The 20,650-nt window shown below is 37.6% G+C and overlaps 1 protein-coding gene across 5 annotated transcripts in view; it reads right to left on the reverse strand.

Moving 5' to 3' along the window:
* The window catches only part of BTBD10 (BTB domain containing 10), a 71,758-nt gene extending 52,699 nt beyond the window's left edge, over positions 1-19,059 (reverse strand). For 3 of the 5 annotated variants that reach the window (XM_082660938.1, XM_082660937.1, XM_082660939.1), the window contains exon 1: positions 18,891-19,026. The gene's annotated coding sequence lies outside the window, so the exon portion shown is untranslated. Of the gene's footprint in view, positions 1-18,319; positions 18,368-18,890 lie in introns of all 5 variants that reach the window. The other 2 variants (XM_082660941.1, XM_082660940.1) reach the window with 1 other exon arrangement.
* Between the last annotated feature and the right edge of the window lie 1,591 nt (positions 19,060-20,650).

Genomic DNA, 20,650 nt, shown 5'->3' on the forward strand with positions numbered 1-20,650 from the left:
CTTTACCATTATTTTATCTATTACTAATATAACTGCCAATCAAATTATTATAAAGAATAAATAAGACAAGACACCTTATATAATAACACAGTGCTGGGCACATTGCTGACTTTCTCTAGTAGACTACCAAATACAAATTTTGCATAATATTTCATTAGTTCATTTATAACTTTCCATTTGCCTTTTGAGATCACCAGAGACGATGAGAATTCCTAGACAGTCGCTCAACATTTACTGAGCATCTATAATGTGCTAGATGGCTGGAATAAAAAGGTGAATATGATATCATCCATGTCCTGGTTTAAATAATAATTATAAAATAATCACAACACAGGGAACGGGGAAGAATGAGTGAGGATACGATTTCTACTCATTTTGAGTTTTCCCAATTTCTCCAAGGTACACCTGACCTTCCCCTGTTCTACTGAACATTAAAATTTCCTTAGACTTTTACAGGGTCATCAAAGAGCCATGTACTTTGAACACAATAGCTGGCAACAGTTTCAGTAGCTAAATCAAAACCTTATGTCATCCGACTTTGCTGGTGGCGCAGTGGTTAAGAATCCGCCTGCCAACGCAGGGGACACACGTTCGAGCCTTAGTCCGGGAAGATCCCACATGCCGCGGAGCAACTAAGCCCACAAGCCACAACTACTGAGCCCGCATGCCTAGAGCCTGTGCTCCACAACAAGAGAAGCCACCGCAATGAGAAGCCCCCACACCACAACGAAGAGTAGCCCCCACTCACCGCAACCAGAGAAAGACCACACGCAGTAGCGAGGACCCAACACAGCCATACGTACATACATACATAAATTAATTAATTTAAAAAAAACCTTATGTCATTCCTATAGTAACTATGATGTAAAACATATTTCACTCAGCTTAAAAGTAAATTTTAATCTCTGGAAGAACAGACAAATCATCCTAGTTTCTAACCTCTCTGAAAACTCCTTCAGTTATTTTTACCAGAATATTCTTGCTGTATCCAAGAAGCTTAAAATTAAATTTTTTCTCTCATTTGGACATAACAACCTCCTTTCTACATAACAAATTACCACAAACCCAGTGGCTTACAATACCATATACTATCTTAGTTTCTGTGGGTTAGGAATCCGGCATAGTTTAGCTGGGTCCTCTACAAGGCTACGTCAAGGTGTCAACCATAATTACATCCTCATTTGGAGGCTCAATTGGGGAAGGATCCACTTCCAAGGTTACTGAGATTGTAACAATTCATTTCCTTATGCCAGTAGGATTCAAAGACAATGATGTAGATAGTCAGTCTGCTAGCCAAATGGAGTCTTATGTAAGATAACTAGGAAAGTAACATTCCATTACCTTTAGCATGTTCTTTTGGTTAGAAGGAGGTCACAAATTCTGCTCACACTCAAGGCGAGGGGATTATACAAAGGCACGAACACCAGGAGGCAGGGATCATGGGAACTACTTTAGGGTCTATCTTATTGTCCAACACATTCTGCCTAGGTACGTCACTGAAAGTTTAAGATTCTGCTCAGCCCTTGTTCTAATTATACATACCACTATACTAACACACACACACACACACACACACACACAACACGTACATCTCTTTTATCTCCTTGACTTCACAGCACTACTTGTCACAGCAAAAACCTAGAACCAATCTAAATGTTCGCCAGAAATGAATTGGTTAAAAATTTCCACAGTATCATGCAACCAGTAAAAATGAGATACATACTGATAAGAAAAACATTCCAAGATATAACGTTATGCTAAAAAGCATAGTACAGATATGTATTATATACTCCAATATATTTTAAAAATATGTATGCAAACACTCATCAATGTTTTTTTATATGTTTTTTAAAATGTCTAGAAATAACACATAAAACTTCTAACTAGTTGCCTCTGAGGAAAGGCTGAAATGAGAGAAAGACTTACTTTTCATTGTATCTCTTATACTATTTGAATATACCATACATTGTTTTCATAATTGGGAAGGGGGGGCTACCGTTAAGTATTTGGAAATGGCTTTGTTATCAAAATTTTCTTCCTTGTTTAATTTTACTGCTTACCTATAGTTTTGTTTTTTGTTTCTGATTGCTTAAATACGGTCAATACATATAGTAGGGGAGGAAAAATATCTTTTTCCCCTACCCTTCTAAATTTTCAACTGGGATCCTTGTAACAAGACATATTAACAAGAGAAAAGCATACAAGTTTATTTAATGTAAACTTTACTCAACACTGGAGCCTTCATAAGCAAATGAAGGCCCGAAGAAACAAACCTGAGTGTTCTTATGCCAAGTTTGATGAAGACTGGAATATCATGGAAAGAGTATAGTAAATTGACAAAAACTTACTAGCATTATCTCTCGTTCAGATTTCTATGTTCCTTCACCTTTGGAGCTAAAGATGCTCCTTTCCTCTAGGCATAGGGACACCTCTCATGAGGGTTTTATGACCTGCTTTAGAGGCAGGTCAGAAGTTCCTCCAGCACATGCTGTTGCTCTAATTCCTTCTGCTTAAAATATTCAATATGTGAAGGTGCCATACTTTGGGGTAGCATGTTCTGAACTCCATCATTATGCACTGGTAGAATATGTTTCTGCCACATGTCTTCCCTTAAACTGTAAGACTCCTTCAGGGCAAGAACAAAGGATAACTCATATGTGTGTTCCCACAGCTTAGTATACACGCTATATGTAAACTTTTACAAAATGTTCTCATTAATAAAATTAAGATGAAAGAAACCAAAGGCATTTCATTTAACAGAATACACTAGAGAAGAGGAAATGCAAATTATGAAGATTTATAGGGAGTCTTTAACTTAGTTGCTTGTCTTTAAAAAGAATAATATTGTATAATCATACCCACCAATCATGTGAATCTCATCCTCAAACGAGCAAGAAGTATCTAATGCTAATACTTGCTCTTAGGAACTATACACTAAGAAAATGGTGTTAAAAGAGGGAACATAACAAATACCCCTGGAAACATTTTTAAAGATATTATCAAATGACTCCTAATATTCCCCAAAAGATTCCTCAAAGCTGCCTAAATCTCATAGAAGCACTTTCAAATGTCAAGACTTATATTTTTCTTATTTGCTGCAGTTAAAATAAGGCAAGTAAATAAAGCTGAGAACTTTATTCAGGATATTTTTGTATCCTGATTATATCAGTTAGATTATATCTGACTAAATTTTATGTAACTAGTTCCAGGATATCAAATTCAATTGACTTATGCTTTCATTCAAAATCTATTCATTGAGTACTTAGTACCTTTTCAGGCATTTTGCTAACTGCTAGGGATACACTAACAAACAGATTTAATAAAACTGCATGAATTTTCCACTAAAAGTAGGGTACTTTGTCTATTTAAAGGAATTCCTTATCAAATCCACCAAAATGTAAGACTTCCAAAGTCAGCTCATATTCAGCCCTTGATCTTCCAGAGGTGACCTGGAGATAAAATCTCTGAGTTCATTGATTTTATTACTGTTATAGAATTTCTACTGAAATTTTGCTGATTTCTTGTTTAAGACATTAACACTTCAAGAACCATTTCATTTATTCCCCCACCCACCTTAAACAGCTCAATCAATGTTTGAAAATCTTTCCCTATCTTAGGCATTTTCTAAATACCTACATTACATAATTAGCATTATAATGAACTAGATGCTGTTTATAGTGCTAAATTCTTAAAACTCACTAAAAAGCATATATGATTTTTTTAATTTTCTAAAAAAACTTAATGTTTTATTTTCTATGCATATGTCCCTATTTTTCCTTTTCTTCTATGACTAACTAGTATTGCCTTCAAAACCGGAAACATCTTAGTTGAAGCAAATCACCTTGACGTAAAATTTAATATAGGCAAATCTCCAATAAGCTGATGAAGTGCCTAAATCAAAGGAGATTACATTCAACTCCTAAGAACCAGCACCCTTTAAACAAAGTCAGACTCAAACAATGTTTTATTTTTTCCTCCATGACCCTTTAAACAAAGTCAGACTCAAACAATGTTTTCTTTTTCCCTCTGAGAGGCTTTTTTAATAAGTTACATTTTTCATATAACTTTTAATATGCTGTTGCATTTTGACCCATTCATTAACCCATTACCTTCCATTCCTTTCAGATTTTTGCTTGTTTACCTGCCCTCAATTCAATAGGCTAGAAAAGGCCCTAAGTATGATTCAAGTTCTAGACTGAAGTATTACCCAACAGAACTTTGTCTGATAATAGAAATGTTCTACGTCTGCACTGTCCAAAAAGTAGCCACTGGCTACATGTAGCTATAAAACACCTGAAATGTACAATTGATGAAATGAATTTTCAATTTTCTATTTTAATTCACTTAAATTTGAATAGCCATATGTGGCTGTTACTACCATATATGATAGAATAATAAGCAATGACCAATACATATCAGAATGGGTTCCGAACAATAAGCTCAAACCATCCTCCTTTGGAAAGGTTACCAGACTGGTGGTAGGTATGAGATATGCCTCAGCACTAAATGAACTATACCAAAATATGCAGTGAGATTTTTCAAGCAGGATAGAGGTACAGGAGCTAGATGCTATTATCTAATTCAGGAAGCCTTGGATAATAAGGTGGATTTTCATATACATTTTCTACGCTAATCCATATATCAAGCCTACAAAACACAAGAGGTATCCTCTATTATATAAAGGTGATTTCTTTTTAAAAACTGAGAAACTGGCTTAAAGGGATTATGTTATTTGCCTATGTCACATAGCTAATAAATAAACCAGGACTCAAATACATATCTGTACAGTCAAATTCAGTGCTTCTTCCACCATACTATACTGTCTCTCAAGTTTAATACACAACCCATCAAAACGCTATGCCCAGAAAATAAAAAGTGCTACTGGTCACATTTCAAATCACTAAGAGACAGATAGCTAGATGACAGATTCAAGGTTAGATAGAGAGGTTCTAAAATATTGATCAACTATTTCGGCAGAAGATCCTTTCCTTCCTCACATATTATCTCTCCCAAATTCCACATTATTAAAAAAAAATAAAAGTAGAACACAAAACCATAAAGAATTAAGAAAAAAATATAAATGAACATTTATCTGACTCTCAGAATAAAGAAGGAATTTCTAAGCCTCAAATCAGAGGAAAAAAAATATGAGAAACAGGAACGTGCAGTCAGACACTTTATGCTCACATTTGCAACAAAGACTAGTGAAAACTTCATCAGGGATCAGAATTGGGACTGCAGACCACTTTCAAAAAGCATTAGGTTAGACTACATAAAAATTCAAACTATAAAAGATAAATGAAAAGCTATAAAAATGTATATAACAAATAGATAAGATTTTAATCTTAAATATAAGGAATATTTATAAATCCATATTAAAAAAATCTGAACACTGTGATGGAAAAACACACAGAGTTCATTAAGTTAGCAATTTACAAAAAGAATACTGGCTGCCAAAAAGGGGAAAAGAGGAAATATTCAACCTCACTAGTAATATAAGAAACCCAAGTTAAATGTGAGATGTTTAACTGATCAAATTGTCAAAGATTTCTTGGTTTGTTTTCATGATAACCAGTGATGGCTAAAGAAGAGGGGAAAAGGCTACTCAGGCTTGTGGGAATATAAACTGTAAAACCTGAAGGGTATCACACATTTTAACACAAGAATCCCACTTTTAAATTTTTATCCTGAGAAATATGTTTATCAAAGAATTTATAGTGGAAGGGGAAGGAGAGGGAAAGGGGGAAGGGGAGGAGGAAGGGAATGTTCATTTTTAAATCTAGTTATGTATTTGTTATATTATTTTAATTTCTCAAAATAAAAAATTTAAGTCATTACATACAGAATGATCCCAATTGTGTGTGTGTATGCACGTGTATGTGTATACATGTGTTTATGACTGGAAGCAATTATCATTGGGTCATGGGATTAAGATGCCATTTTCTTCTTTGCTTTTTGGTGACTGTCCCAAATTGCATGCAATACATTGCACGTTCATATTCAGAAAGAAATTACTCCAAATAATCTACTTTTATAAGTAATTTTTCAAAGTACTCATAAAACAATTTCAAAACCAACAAGTATTCAAGGCTACTGTTAAAAAGTATCATTCACTAGGGAAGCAAAGATGATCAAAGATGTCATATCACTCTTATTCTAAAATATGACACTTTTTCCCTTTCTTAATGTTTTCAATTCAACTAACTTGAGTAGCTGCACATACATATATAAACAATGCACATACATGTATATAAATAGTACTATGTATATATTACACATACACAAAAAATGAAAACGAAAAAGAGATTGAGTTAAAAAAATAAGTAAAAATGGAAGTTTTGCTGTTTTCTTCATATGGTACAATAAATAAGTTTTATCAAACTCAGGTAATGAGGCCTAATCTGCAGTTTAGTTATCTCTTCCAAACACTAGAGTATTAATGATTTTAAAATACTTCCAGTATTACAGTTTTATAACTTCACTAGTCTCTTAATAACTAAATATTCTCTCTTTGAAAAGAGAAACTCACGCAATTTGGAATATTCAACAAGAAGAAAATAATAGTGTCCCACAGTTACCCATCTTACAGGAACTTCTTTAGGAAAATTCTAAATTAACAAATTAGGAGACAAAAGGACAGAGCAGACTGCATTGCTTGCTCTCAAGATGTGAGAAAAATAAAATTCAATCCTGCATTGTATAAAGCAAACTGCCCTGAATGAAATAATTACCTTTAAAATAATTCAGCACTATTTGCATGACCATCTAAGAATGAGAAAAGTATAAAAACATTTTGTTGCACAATTATGCCCTGAGATACTTCCTCAGGTATCTGAGCTTTTAAATTTATTTTTAACATAGTCCACAAATAGAAAACTCAGGATAATTTTCTATTCATCTGCTACCAGCAATGACAGTCAAAGATCTTAAAGAAAAATAAGCCAAATTAATAAAAATAAAAAAATTTTTAGAGATGTTAACAGTATCCCAATAGACGGTTTTTAAAATGTCATGCCATTTCTCTCTACAATATATTCTCTTTTCTCTACTGTTCCACCTGGCATTCAAATTACAGAGAATAAAGGAGATGGCCAAGATGGTATAGTAGGAAGACCCTGAACTCATCTCTGTCCACGGACACACCAAAATTACAACTACTTACAGAGCGACTATCTACAAGAACAACCTGAAGATTAGCAGAAAAGATTTTCCAAAACTAAAGATATAAAGGAACGACATGAGAGGGGTAGGAGGGGCGGAGACACAGTATTGTCAGGACCCACATCACTCAGTCAGCAACCCACAAATGGGAGGAATATCACAACTGGTCCTCCCCAAGGAGCAATGGGTCCAAGCCCCACAGCAGGTTCCCCAGTCCAAGGGGTTGTGCACCAGGAAACAAGCCCCCAGAATGTCTAGCTTTGAAAACAGGAGAGCTTATATTTGGGAGCATGGGAGGTGGGGAAGGGGTGTTAGGAAACAGACTCTGCTCTTAAAGGGAGCACACATAATCTCAACATGCTCCAAGTCCCAGACCAGAGACAACAGTTTGAAAGGAGCTTGGGCGAGACCCACCTGCTGATCTTGGAGAGCCTCCCAGAGAGGTAGGAGGCAAATGGGACACCCCTTGGGGGAGGAAATGATGGCAACAGCCATTTTGTGGAGCTTGTTCTACCATGATAACACCTGTACAGACAAGCTCCATTTTGGAATCCTCCCTCTAGCCAATTAGTGCCAGGGACCCAACACAACCCTCCAATGAGCCAGCACCAGCCCTGTGCCCACCAGGCCCTGTAGAGAGCCACACAAGAAGCCAACCCTGCCCTCCGGGAGGCTTGCAGCCACCACATAAGGCACAGCTAACTGGACAGCAGACAGCCCTGCCTACCAGCACAATCACAGTACTCAGCCCCAGCACAACATAAAGGTTCATGCAGCCTACATAAGAGGCACCTCTAGAGCATAGAGCTCTGGTGACCAGAGTGGAGTGTGCTGCTGGGCCCCATAGGACATCTCCTACATGAGGCCACTTCAAGATCAGGAAACATAAGCAGCCTACCTAATACACCAAAAGAAATACAGCGATTTGGCCAAATGAGGAGATAGAGGAATATATTCCAAATGAGTGAACAAGACGTATAGCCTCAGAAAAAGAACTAAATGAAGTGAAGACAAACAATCTACCTGATAAAGAGTTCAAGGTAGGTAGTGATCATAAAGATAGTCAACAAACTCAGGAGAAGAATGAATGAACATGGTGAGAAGCTGGAAATAGCTGCAAAATACAAAGAAGAACCAAACAGATAGCTGGAAAATACAAAGAAGGACCAAACAGATACAATAAAGTGAAATAAAAAATACACTACAAGAAACCAACAGTACATTAGATCATACAGCAAAACAGATCAGCAATCTGGAAGACAGTACTGGAAATCACCCATGCTGAAGAGAAAAAAACAAAAGAGAATTTTTAAAAATAAGCTTAGTTTAAGAGACCTCTGGGACAACATAAAGCATACTAACATTATAGGGGTCCCAGAAGGAGAAGAGGGAGAGACAGAGGGCAGAGAACTTACTTGAATACATAACAGCTGAAAATATCCCTAACCTAGGAAAGGAAAAGACACTCAGGTTCAGGAAGCACAGAAAGTCCCAAACAAGATGAACCCAAAGATGTCCACACCAAAACAAATTATAATTAAAATGGCAAAAGTTAAAGAATCTTAAAGGCAGTGAAAGAAAAGCCAACTAGTTACATACAAGGAACTCCGAAAAGACTATCAGCTTTTCAGAAGAAGCTGCAGGCCAGAGTGACTGGCCTGATATATTCAAAGTGATGAAAGAAAAAAACCTAGAACCAAGAATACTCTATCCAGCAAGGTTATCACTCAGATTTGAAGCAGAAACAGACTTTTACAGACCAGCAAAACCTAAATGAGGTCAGCATCACTAAACCAGCTTTACAAGAAATGTTGAAAGAACTTCTCTAAACAGAAAGGCCACCACTAGAAATATGAAAATTATGAAAGGAAAAATACCACTTGTAGAGGCAAACATACAGTAAAGGTAATAGATCAACCATTATAAAGCTAATAGGAAGGCTAAAGACAAAAGTAATAATATATATCCATAATAAGACACAACAACAAAAAGATTTTAAATATGATGTGAAAAATATTAAATGTGCAGGGGGTAAAAATTCAGGGTGGTTAGAATCTGTTCAAAATTAAGAGATCTATCAACTTAAAACAATCACATACGTGTGTGTGTGCACACACACACGTGCATATAGCTATTTGTTAACCTCATCATAACCACAAACCAAAAACCTATAATAGATACATACACACAAAAAAAAATAAAATTCAAACATAACACTAAAGACACTCATCAAATCACAAGGGAAAGGGCTTCCCTGGTGGCGCAGTGGTTAAGAGTCCGCCTGCCGATGTAGGGGACACAGGTGCAATCCTGGTCTGGGAGGATCCCACATGCCGCGGAGCGGCTGGGCCCGTGAGCCATGGCCACTGAGCCTGCGTGTCCAGAGCCTGTGCTCCGCAACGGGAGAGGCCACAACAGTGAGAGGCCTGCGTAACGCAAAAAAAAAAAAAAAAAAATCACAAGGGAAGAAAGCAAAAGAAGAGAAGAACTACAAAGAACTACAAAAGCAACCAGCAAAGAATTAAAATGGAAAAAGTATATACCTATCAGTAATTAACGTAAATGGACTAAACGCTCCATTCAAAAGACAGTGGCTGAACAGATTAAAAAAAAAGAAAAAATCATATATATGCTTCCTACAAGAGACTCACTTCAGATTTAAAGTTATATGCAGACTGATATTGAGGGGATGGAAAAAGGTATTCCATGCAAGTGGCAAGGAAAAGAAAGCTGGAGTATCAATACTTGTATCAGACAAAATAGACTTTAAAACAAAGACTGTAACAAGAGTAAAAGAAGGACATTATATAATGATAAACAGGTCAAGCCAACAAGAGGATATAACAATTGTAAATATATATGCACCCAACATAGGAGCACCTAAATACATAAAAGAAATATTAATAAACAAAAACAGAGAAACTGACACTAATACAATAACAGTAGCAAACTTTCACACCTCACTTACATCAATGGACAGATCATCCAGACAGAAAATCAATAAGGAAACATTGGCCTTAAATAACACATTAGACCAGATGGATTTAATAGATATGTATAGAACATTTCATCCAAAACCAGCAGAATACACATTCTTTTTGGCACAAATGGACATATCAGAAGCTAGGCCACAGAACAAGCCTCAATAAATTTAAGAATACTGAAATTATATTAAGTATCTTTTCTGGAAACAGTATGAGACTAGAAACAAACTACAAGAAAAAGACTACAAAAGACACAAACATGGGAAGGCTAAAAAATCATGCTACTAAACAAGCAATGGTTTACTGAGGAAATCAGAGAGGAAATCAAAAAATACCTGGAAACAAATGAAAATGGAAATACAACAATCCACATCTCTGGGACACATCGAAAGCAGTTCTATGAAAGAAGCTTGTAGTGATACAAGCCTACCTCAGGAAACAAGAAAGCTCTCAAATAAACAACCTAAACTTACACCTAAAGGAACTAGAAAAAGCAGAACAAACAAATCCGAAATTAGGAGAAGGAAAGAAATCATAAATATCAGAGCAGAAGTAAATGAAATAGAGACTAAAAAAATTAAAAATTTAAAAAAAGTAAACACCAATGAAATTACGAGTTCTTTGAAAAGATAAACAAAACTGATAAACTTTTAACCAGACTCATCAAGAAAGAGAGGGCCCAAATAAATAAAATCAGAAATGAAAGAAATAAAATCAGAAATGACACCACAGAAACACTAAGGATCGTAAGAGATTACTAAGAACAAATATATGCCAATAAAATGGACAATCTAGAAGAAATGGATAAATTCCTAGAAACATAAAAATCTCCCAAAAATGAATCAGGAAGAAATAAAAAAATATGAACAGACCAATTACCAGTAATGAAATTGCATCAATTAAAAAAAACAAAAACTCCCAACAAACAAAAGTCCAGGCAGACAGCTTTACAGGTGGATTCTACAAAACATTTAAAGAAGAGTTAACACTCATCCTTCCTAAACTATTACAAAAAAATTGAAGAGGGAGGAATGCTTCTTAACTCATTATACAAGGCCATTATCACCCTGATACCAAAACCATGCAAAGATACCACAAAGTAAATTACATGCCAGTATCTCTGATGAACACAGATGCAAAAATTCTCAACGAAACATGAGCAAACTGAATTCAACAATACATAAAAAAGAATCATATACCATGATCAAGTGGGATTTATCCCAGGGATACAAGGATTTTTCAATAAACGCAAATCAAAGTGATACACCACAGTAACAAGCTGAAGAATAAAAATCATATTATCATCTCAACAGATGCAGAAAAAGCCTGTGACAAATTTCAAATCCATTTATGATAACAACTCTCAACAAAGTGGGTATAGAAGGAACATACCTCAACATATTAAAGGCCATATATTATAAAACCACAGCCAACACCATACTCAACAGTGAAAAGCTGAAAGCACTTCATCTAAAATCAGGAACAAGACAAGGATGCCCACTCTCGCACTTTTATTCAACATAGTGTTGGCAGTCCTAGCCATAGCAACCAGACAAGAAAAAGAATTAAAAGGAATCCAAATTAGAAAGGAAGAAATAAAACTGTCCCAGTTTACAGGTGACATGTTTTAAGTATAGAAAATCCTAAACACATTACTAAAAACCGCTAAACTAATAAATTCAGTAAAGTTGCAAGATACAAAATCAGTATACAGAAATCTGTGCATTTCTATACACTAACAATAAACTATCAGAAAAAGATATTAAGAAAACAATCTCATTAACAACTGCATCAAATAGAATAAAATAACTAAGAATACATCTAAGGAGATAAGAGACCTGGACCCAGAAAACTATAAGACATTGAAGAAAACTGAAGACAACGCAAACGAACGGAAAAATTTACCATGTTCATAGAAAAATTAATATTGTTAAAATGACCATATAACCCAAGGCAGTCTAAATCAAAATACCAATGGTATTTTTCACAGAACTAGAACTAGTAATTCTAAAATTTGTATGGAAACAAAAGATCCCAAATAGCCAACAATCTTGAGAAAGAAGAACAAAGCTGGAATATCATGCACCCTGATTTCAAACTACACTACAAATCAAAGCAGACATACAGATCAACAAACAGAATACAGGACCCAGAAATGGACTCACACTTATATGGTCAATTAATCTACAACAAATGAGGCAAGAATATACAATGAGTAAAAGACAGCCTCTTCAATAAATGGTGTTGGGAGAACAGGACAGCTACATACAGACAATCAAAATGTACTAATTTTTCATAGCATATACCGAAACAAACTCAAAATGGAATAAAGACTTAAATGTAAGACCTGAAACTATAAAACTCCTATAAGAAAACATAGGCAGTAAGCTCTCTGACATAAGTCTTAGCAATATTTTCTTGGATCTGTCTCCTCAGGCAAGAGAAACTAAAGAAAAATAAACAAATATGATTACATCAAACTAAAAAGCTTTTGTACAGCAAAGGAAGCTATCAACAAACTGAAAAGGCTGCCCACTGAATGGGAGAAGATATTTGCAAACAACATATCCAACAATGGGTTAATATTCAAAATATACAAAGAATTCATACAACTCAACATCAAAAAAACAAACTACCCAATTAAAAAATAGGCAGAGGACCTAGACATCTTCCCAAAGAAGACATACAGCTGGCCAACAGACACATGAAAAGATCACTAATCATATTAAAACCACAATGAGATACCACCTCACACCTGTCAGAATGGCTATCATCAACAAAACAATAAATAACAAGTATCGGCAAGGATGGAGAAAAGGGAACCCTCGTGCATTGTTGGTGGAAATGTAAACTGGTACAGCCAGAAGGAAAAACAGTATAGAGGTTTCTCAAAAAATTAAAAATAGAACTGCCATATGATCCAGCAATTTAACTTCTGGGTATTTACCTGAAGAAGACAAAAACACCAATTTGAAAAAATATGTGCACCCTATGTTCAATGAAGCATTATTTACAAGAGCCAAGGTATGGAAGCAACCTAAGTTCCCATCAATAGACGAATGGATAAAGAAGATGTGGTATATAAATACAGCGGAATATTTTTCAGCCATTAAAAAAAAGAAGCCTTGCCATTTGCAACAACATGGATGGATCTAGAGGATATTATACTATAATGAAATAAGTCAAATACCATATGATCTCACTTATATGTGGAATCTAAAAAACAAAACAAAATGAAAACAGACTCACAGATACAGAGAACAAACAGGTGGTATCCAGAGGGGAGACAGGTGGGGGTTGAAATAGGTGAAGGGGATTAAGAGGTACAATCCTCCAGTTACGAAACAAGCCACAGAGACGTAATATACAGCATAAGGATATGGTCAGTACTATTATACAGTAAGTTTTATCAGGACAGATAGTTAATGGACTTATTGTCATTTCACAATATATGCAAATGTCAAATCACTATGTAGTATACCTGAAATTAACATAATATTGTACATCAACTATATTTCAATTTTTAAAAGATTACTTAGAATACCAGATGTGTCAATGGATAGTCAATGCCAACATGAAAAGAAAGAGGTTCCTCCTGTTCATTGTGGACTAGAATAAAGAAAAAGAAAAAAAAACTTTTGTAATTTCCAGTGGAAGAGTCATATTGTCAAGGCTGCAAATAGCCATTTGAATTTGTTCCCTACAAATGAGACAGCTAGATGTAAATGTAAATTCCCCTGATGTGTCTTAAGATCACCAGACAGTATGCTATTTTCTGAGCATAAACACAGTACAAAGTGCTAACAAGTTATATTCACTTTACTATTTACATAGCCCTTGTGTATATTTTATTTAATTTCATTCTTAAACTCCTGACAATTGTGTTCTACCTCCATTTTTCATGTGACCCAACAACAGCTCAGAGTAGTTAAGTAACTTATGTCATAAAGCTAACAGTCGGCTTTAAACACAGATCTAAGTGATCCCAAATAAGGTATTCCAAGTATGATTACAATGAAAAGAAAAGTATGATTACAATGTTAAATGACCTTAGAAAAGTGTTATTCATAGTTTCTAATCAAGTACTTCAATTAGTACTTCACTATGACAGACTCACCCTCAACCAAATAACAAATGTTAATTTCAGTTCATGACCAAAAGTACTAACAGACCATTCATTTCAACTACAAAGATAAAAGTACCATGTAATCAGATACCTTACATTTTTAAACAGAAAAATATAATTAAACTATTAATTAGGATTTAAAAAGATGCTTTTATTGGCATAGATACCTTTTAGCATCTTACAAATCTTCAGAAATCTTCTGTGACATAAGGTCACATATTCCACATAAAATCTTTCCTCTTTAATGTCAAGTTTCTACTATTTCAAGTATTTTAGCTCATTGTATTCTCACTGCTTACATCGAACATTTACCAACCTCTTAATCCTCTCCCAAAGAGGATCTCTTTGAATTCTGATTGCTTACTTTCCACCTCTGAGCTCTAGATTGCTACCTGCTTAACAAGGCAGTTCTCAGTTTCAAGATGCCAAAGCAAACCAGAGCAAGCCATAGTAGGGAAATGCAACATTAGCTTAAACCCTAATAAACATTCTATCCAAGAGGAGACAAGATTTCAAAATAGTTCTTCTTCCATTAATGAGCATCCTTCTCCCTTACTGTGGGTTTATAACCAACAAAGAAACAAAGGAGTCAGACAAAGGTAAAATTATAGCTGAAATCAGTGGCCAAAACAGCTACCTATTAACTTCAATTGTAAATTAAACTTAGAACTGTATGTTTATTTTCTTCTCCCTCATAGGGTCCAGGCTGCTCAGATAAATCCACCCTACAGGGGAGTAGAGAATGTTATGTCCTAAGAATTGAGAGCTCTAAAAACAGAACCAGATTGTCACTGAGCAAAAGCATACTCAATTCCTTCTCCAGTCCTCACCTAATCCTTCCTTGAGAGGGCATCTCACCCAAGGAGTTGAAAGAAGGGGGAAAGCTACTTCCAAGAGAACTTCCTTACTTTACAAGTCATGTAGAAACATGGGGCGAGGAAAATGATGGTTCTTCCTTCAACAAACATAATCTCCAAAAATACATAACAGATTCTTCAGGATGTTTTTTAAACTCTCAAAGAGGAACATCTCACAGAATACACATCTTCTCCTATTTCACTTCCCACACCAGAGAGAGGCAAGGATTGGGTGAAGAGGTATTAGACTAACTTGACCTAAGAAGACTGGGCTAAAAGAAAGAAAACTAAGTCTGCAAACTCCCAAAGTAGTCCTGATTAAAAACCAATACTCTATTTCGTTACTCTAGGAGGTGGGTGAACAGATGAATGGATAAAGATGTGGCGCATATATACAATGGAATGTCACTCATCCATAAAAAGGAACAAAACTGAGTTATTTGTAGTGAGGTGGACACACCTAGAGTCTGCCATACAGAGTGAAGTCAGAAAGAGAAAAACAAATACCGTATGCTAACGCATATATATGGAATCTAGAAAAAAAAAAGGTACTGATGAACCTAGTTGCAGGGTAGGAATAAAGAGGTAGACATAGAGGATCATAGAGGATGGACTTGAGGACTTGGGGTGGGAGGGGGAAGCTGAGGCGAAGTGAGAGTAGCAACGACATATATACACTACCGAATGTAAAATAGCTGACTGGTGGGAAGCAGCAGCATAGCACAGGGAGATCCGCTCGGTGCTTTGCCATGACCTAGGGGTGGGATAGGGAGGATGGGAGGAAGGCTCAAGAGGGAGGGGATATGGGGACATGTGTATGCATGTGGCTGATTCGCTTTGCTGTACAACAGAAACTAACACAGTATTGTGAAGCAATTATACTCCAATGAAGATCTATTAAAAAAAACAATATTCTATGTAGTCTTTGCATAAGTTATGATAAATTTAGTTGTAAAAAGCAGAGCTCTTTGTAAAACTGCACGGTAGACTAAGTGGTACTTGACCATTTCTATCTTGCTTTTTCAAACTCTCTCCTTCACCTAGCCTCCTTTCTCACCCTTACTCCCATGGAAGACTTCACCTTGCCCTCTATAAGCCTAAGATTCACTTCTTTCCTAGGACTGACCTCTAAACTCCCATTCCCCGCAGCCCAACTAAGAATGAATCAGATTATGTGATTAAAGTACTTCCCACTAATGGATAAATGTGGTTTAATCCACTGGGCTCAATTCCACAAATATCATTAAGCTCTCCTATGTATAAGGCACTGTGTTTAATCAATCAAAGTACCTATTCTTCTTAACAAGAAAAACTAGCTAACTCAAATCAATCTTGTAATGCACAATGTAAAAGAGAAGCACATGAGTGCTTGCTTCACCTCACACTTTCCCCTTCCCATTTCTTCCCCTCACGATGCCCCTCCCCCCTGCACCATCAGCCACGGAATAAAATCCAAGGAATCAATATTGCTTCCAATAAAAGTCAATTACTGGGAAGACAAAGTGTGATGGTACAGCAAACAGTAAACATTCAAAACCATAGATGAGTCAGTAGAGGGTCTTCTAGATTTATTTTACATATTAATCGCAAATACAATAAAGGGCTTCTCAATAAATCAATTCCCTTACAAGATACCTTTGCTTTGCTCAGAACCCTCAGTTATTAAACCATATATACTGAGAGGGTTTTTCTTCAGTTATTTCCAGTTAAAATATTACTAAGTATCAGTTCAATCTGCCCTACCATATTTAAAGGCTATTAAACTTGCCTATTAAACTCACCTGTTTTCAATTAAGAGTTGACATTTTCCCCCAATTACTCCTAGGTCTGAAATTCCAAACTAATTGGCATACTTACTTTAAATCTTTTTTTTCCAGTTGTAAAATTTATTAATTCTTACTCATAACACAGGTCCAAACCTGGAGAGCAGGATACAACTACTGACAGGTTTGGGTTTGCTTGGGCCACATGAAGTTATTTTTAACTGTTTCGAGTAGCTGTCAATATTTTTAAAAGTCAGGAGACCCGCAAGCAAAAATTTAGATTTCCTGTGTTCTCTTGAGAAGGCTGAACACTGGGCCCATATTCATTATGGCACTGATCAGGTGAACGTGAGAACTGGATATCCCTCTTAGATGAGGCATAAACTCTTTAGTGTATTTCACTCATTTTTATTTTCTTATGTGTAGTATCTGGAGGCATGTGAGTTTGCTATTCATAACCTATTCCTCTGAAAGGTGCATAATATTTTCCAGATCACTTCAACACTTCACTAAGCCACCTAATGTAAAAAGCCATAAAGCAGGACATACTGGTTTGTAACTCCATGGTTAATAATAAAAAACTTTCACAAGGCTTAGAAGAAAGGTTGAGAAAGAAAAAAATTCAGATTGGTGGAAGGGTGACATACAGAATGTAAAAAGCCCATCTGAAAGTTTTTTTGGGAGAAAAAAAAAGGTGAAATCCCAAAAACATTGTCAAGACACTGAAAGCTTTCCTGACTCCATGGTTCCTTGCCATACTCCATGCTTCAGAACCTTCCTTCCCACTTTTTTATGTGTAATAGCAGTTAGGTCATAAACTCTGAGAAATGTTAGGAAATTTATGAAACACATTTACACCTTCAAAAATAATTCTCCTCACACACTTTTTTAACAGTCTTTATCCACCATCAAATCCTCCCCCAAGTATTTTCTACTGCTTTCCGCTTTGTATTCTAATGACAACTAGAGTCCTCATTTTCAAGGCTTGGGCTTCAGTCCTGGACGGGCTCTCCAGTACAGAAACTTTTTTGGCTGGTATAGTTGCACTCCTTATTATATCTCTTATACCAATTTCTACAATCTATTTCATTCAAAATTTATCTGTAACTCCCTCTCTAAAGTCTTGATCAAATTGTAGGGGGGGGTGTACCCAGTTGTCCAAAGAAAATCAATATACTGTGATTTTTCTCTGATATTGTTAATATAAATAAAAAGCATGAAGACTCTTAAAGATTAAAAAACATTTAAGTAAATTTTATATGCTAAGTGCATAAAGCGACAAGCGAGTGATGCTCTATCTTTAGCATGTCAGGACTAGTGACTTATCATGAACTCAAAATACTGAGGAGAAAGATTAGTACGAAATCTGTGAAGCCCAGTGATGGTCACATTGCGCCCACACTAACAAATCACTAAGTGATGTCTCACCTCCCTGCACCCCATTCCCGAGGATAAAGGGTGTTAGGAGACTTGAATCTGAAAAAGAAAAAAATAAGCAGCTTTTCTGTGCAAGTTTGGGGAAAACAAAGCGTTACCGCACGTGATACCATTACAGCATAAAACCACTTAACACCTTATTGGGGTCTCACTCTTCACCCAAAGCGAGACTCGGGCCACCTTAGCTCCTACTGTGATGCACCCTCCTCAGGACCTCGCGGCGTTAACCCAGGATGACAGAAAAGGGGCGGCGCACAACTGTTCCTCTGCCCTGTTAAGGAGGGTTAAGGGTACCGCCTTCATCTCCGGGGAAAGGCCTCAGGACTCCCAACCCAAAAACAGCACCCCCGAAACCCAACTCCCTTCCCTGCCTCTCCGAACTGGGCGCCAGCGGCCAGAGCACAGAACCTCACCCACGGTCCCCTAGCAGGGTCCGGGACGTCCAGACCACCACCAGAGGAGTCCGGCTCTCAAGCCCAAACTCGCCCTCCGTCCCCACCAAAGCCCAGCCTCCAACGCCGCCCCCACCGAGTTCTCCAGCTGAGTCCAGTCACCCTCGAACCTGTAGTCCCCCTTGAGTGTCCAGGCACAGGCCGGGGCCAGCGACACCTCCGCTTCCCCCACAACTGAATCCGTCCGGAGGTGTCTGAGGCGGCGGACGCTGCGGCAGCTGCGACTAGAAGAGCCGCCCCAGCAGGTTACAGGCCGGCTCCTAAGCTGCTTCTCGCGAGATCCCGCTGTTCAAAAAGGCGAGATTAGCTGAGTTCTCGCGAGAATGGTGGCTCGCCGCTCAGGAGTTGGGCGGGGCGCGAAGAGGGCGGGCGGTTGAGGGAGTGGCTGCATGGGGTGGGCGTTGAGCCTGGGGGTAGGCGACGCAGAGTGTAAGGCGCGGGTCCTCACAGACGTCAGGTCGGGATCAACCGCAAGCTTCGAATCTGAGTGGCTGCGAGCAGAGTTACCCCCCAAATCTTTGAATCCCACGTTTTTCCTTGATTTCCTGTCACCGTTAGAAAAAAGCGGACAGCGTCTCCAGCCCAGAGTTGGAGAATACCTCAAGGACGCTGAGTTTACTCAAGGAAAGCGTTTCCCTCAACTGAGCGAACTCCAAACTCGCCTTTGGCGGCTCAGCTGGCGGGTATTAACCCGCCTGGGTTGAGGAAAGGCGGTCCTAGTGAGGGCCACCTTCTATTGCCTAGAGTCCGCAGCTGTCTGTTTTTAAACGCTGGGTTGGCGGGAACCGGTGTGCCATCTGGAGCTCTTGCAGTTGGGCTCCTGTGGAACGTCGACAGTAACCTGGATGGGATATTATTGCTTCTTGTGGCAGAAGGTGCCGGTAATAGAGTTTCGGTCACTCAACTTTACTGAGCCTACTGTGTGTCACATGCTGGACTACACAAACAGAAAAATGAAAGACACAGTCCCCAACCTCGAAGCTCACACCCTGGGGGCGAGACCCACCCGAAAACAGATAATCCTGTTACACAGTGGTAAAGGCCGAGCTGTGAGCTGAGAGGGAGGAACCGGCTCGGTCTGCCATGTTGAGGAAGCTTCCACCAGGGAGTGACATTTGAGCTGAGTCTTGAAGGATGAGTAAGAGTTCCCCAGTTTTGAGAAGAGTGGTAGGAGCGCTGCAAGCAGAGGAAGCGTAAAGGAAGAGGACCTGGTTTGAGTAATTTGCTATGAAAACAGATTTTGCCAGAAAGAACTTTACTGAAAGGCTTTTTTTTTCTTTCTTTCTTTTTAAATGAGCTCTAGAGCGCAGGCTCAGTAGTTGTGGCGCAAGGGCTCAGCGGCATGCGGGATCCTCCCCCACCAGGGCTCGAGCCCGCGCGTCCCCTGCACCGGCAGGCGGATTCTCAACCACTGCACCACCAGGGAAGTCCTGAAAAGCTTTTACTCACTGTTGAGTTGGGAAGGGAAAACTCCCTGGCTTCTACATGTGCTAACCAAAATGTTTTTCAAACCAGTGTTTATGCTAAGGAGATGAACAGTTGAGCTGCACAATAGAGGATAGTGAACATCCTCGTCCTCACCTAAGGACACTACCTATGAGAGACCTAAGGGAAACAGATTATTGTCGTAGTATCCCAAGTTATTATCATTGCCACATTCTGCTAAAGTGGAAATCTTTGAAGATTTCTAAGACAGAAGAAGAATCTAATAGTTTTGTAATACAGGTGTATCTTATGGAGAAACTTCAGGAAAACCCTCAGGCAACAAAATAACAAAAACTTCATTGGACTTATTTATTATCATAGCTTTCTTCTATAAGATAAGATCAAGAGAAGTAGTTGTATAGTCCAAGTTTTAGTGAGGTCTGTC

The sequence above is a fragment of the Grampus griseus genome (assembly GCF_964374135.1).
Source record: "Grampus griseus genome assembly, chromosome: 8".
Taxonomy (NCBI): Eukaryota; Metazoa; Chordata; class Mammalia; order Artiodactyla; family Delphinidae; genus Grampus; species Grampus griseus.